The 2,461-nt window shown below is 37.6% G+C and overlaps 1 pseudogene; it reads right to left on the minus strand.

Annotated features, from left to right (window-relative positions):
* Positions 1-1,737: 1,737 nt before the first annotated feature.
* Positions 1,738-1,929, minus strand: LOC111144414 (annotated as a pseudogene).
* Between the last annotated feature and the right edge of the window lie 532 nt (positions 1,930-2,461).

Raw genomic sequence — 2,461 nt, forward strand, 5'->3', positions numbered from 1 at the left:
GTCCTAATATGATTTGCATTTTCACTCAATATTAATAATCTTGTTGATGTGTAGAGTTGTTAACTTCTTCAGTATAGCACAATATACCCATTTGTTTTCCTTCACTAGATATTTACATTATTTCCATTTTTTTAAATTAAAAACTATATAGGTATGAGCATTTGGCCGGTGGGGGGATGGAGTGCGGGCGGGTGGCAGAAGGAGAGAGAGAATCTTAAACAGGGAATTCATTAATTTGAAACAGAGAATCTTAAATCTCACGGCCCTGAGGACATGACCTGAGACAAAATCAAAAGTCGGACACTGAGCTGACTGGGCTACCCAGGCACCCCATCAGCATTTTTATATATGTTCCCTAGAACACATGTACTGAGATTTTAAAGGACACTATTTTTCAAACTGTGAGCTGTGACCCATTAGTAGGTTATGCAATCAGTTCACTGAGTTAAAACCAGTATTTTTAAAAACTGACTTCTAATAGAACGGAAAATATCCAAATATCCATTTTTAACTTGTAGTAAGAATTAGTATGGGCACCTGGGTGGCTCAGCCAGTTAAGAGGCTGCCTTCCGCTCAGGTCATGATCCCAGGACCCTGGGATCAACTCCCACATCAGGCTCCTTGCTCAGCAGGGAGTCTCCTCCTCTCTCTACCATCCCCCGCCCCCCATGATCTCTCTCTCTCTTTCAAATAAATAATATCTTTAAAAAAAATTAGTTTTGTTTTCTAAAAGTTTTGTTTGTGTTTTATATATGTGGTGTATATATTGTGGATTGTGATAAATATATTTTATATATATTATGTATTTATAATATGTATATTATTATATTTGTATTTTTTTTTTGTCAGAAAATTAGCCTTTTCACGAGCAGTCTTCAAGTTCTCATTATGCCATATCTGTAGCCCTTGTTACAGGAGACTTCATTTTTCCTGATGTGGGGAAGGCAAAAGGGCATGCCCTTGGGATTCTGGACAGGCAGACGGTGGTTACCCACAGCGTCCAGCTAATATGCGAGGCCCTCAGGATTTCCTCTTTAGGAGAAGTGCTTCTTCCTGACTTACCCCCATTTTTCTTTTTGGTTCTTTGTATTTCTGCTTATAAATTTCACATATCTGTTATAATGTTACATGTTCTAAAATTAAAGTATCTTCTCCCAAACTATGGATAGGTTTTTCACTTTGTCTCTGTTATCCTTACATTAACAAAATTGTTAATGTTCATGGAGTTCCTACCAGTCAATCCTTTCCTTTAACCATGTGTTTCCCTACTCTGCATCATAAAGCTAGCACCGTATATTTTCCTGTTATTTCTGAAGTGTTCATATTTTATCCAGACACGTTAGCTGTTTTGACATAACAGTTATTTCCTCTGTAAATTTCTTGTTTTGTTTCTAGTTCTTGTTTCCTTTACTTATTGCTCTGAGTATGGTGTTCAGCGCCAGCAATGCTGTCTCTGTCCTAACTCTAATGAGAAGGCTTTCAGATATTTAGTTACACATCATGTTGTTATAGGGGGCTTGTAGATATTTTGTATTGGATAAAGTAGGTACTCTTCTATTTTTTTATGGTTTTTGTTTTTGTTTTTCTGTTTGTTTTACAAAGTTTATTCTTAAATGTACAACAGGATCTAAGGCAACACTTCATGCTAACAATAGGGGACAACAGATGACAGGGAATCCAGATGTTCACACAGGAATGGAATTAAGGATCGCCATTGGCTCAGGCACAAGGAACAGCTTACTTTTTGCCAGAGTTCTTAATTCCACCAGTGACCAGGGGACCCTTCCCTGTGGCCGTCACGTTTAGCTTCTCAAGTTCCTTTTGCTCCTCTTTCTGTTTCTGCGTGAATGACTTAATCTTCATCGTCCGTCCCCTTGGCTTCTTCTTGGGCTGCTGCATTGGTTTCTTGCCATTTTCACAGCCAGGCATGGCACCTGCTGTCCCTTCCCCTACTCTTCCACTTATAGTTGTTGTTGTTGTTATTGTTTTTAACAGATTTAGGGACCCCTGCGTGGCTCAGTCAGTTCAGCGTCTGCCTTTGGCTCAGGTCATTATCCAAGAGTCCTGGGACCGAGCCCTGTGTGGGGCTCCCTGCTCAGTGGGGAGTCTGCTTCTCCCTCTCCCTTTGCTTCTCCTGCTTGTGCTCTCTGTCTCTCTCTGTGTCAAATAAATAAATAAAATCTTTTAAAAAATTAAAAAAAAACAGATTTAGTTATGAATAGATATTAAATCTTATTGAATAGCTTTCTGCATCTAGTGACATAAAGATATATTTTCCCATCTTTAACCTATTTATATGAGAGACAACTTACATATTTTCTGTATGTCAATATTTAGTATATTTCTATATTTCTACCTTTTTGAGAGAAAATAAACTTGGGTATAAAGTATTTTCTGAACTGTTTTAATGTTTTATTACTATTTTGTTTTAAATGCTTAAATTTATATTCATGAGTGAGAT

This window comes from Enhydra lutris, unplaced genomic scaffold (assembly GCF_002288905.1).
Source record: "Enhydra lutris kenyoni isolate GAN:26980312 unplaced genomic scaffold, ASM228890v2 scaffoldscaffold11, whole genome shotgun sequence".
In the NCBI taxonomy this organism is placed as follows: domain Eukaryota; kingdom Metazoa; phylum Chordata; class Mammalia; order Carnivora; family Mustelidae; genus Enhydra; species Enhydra lutris.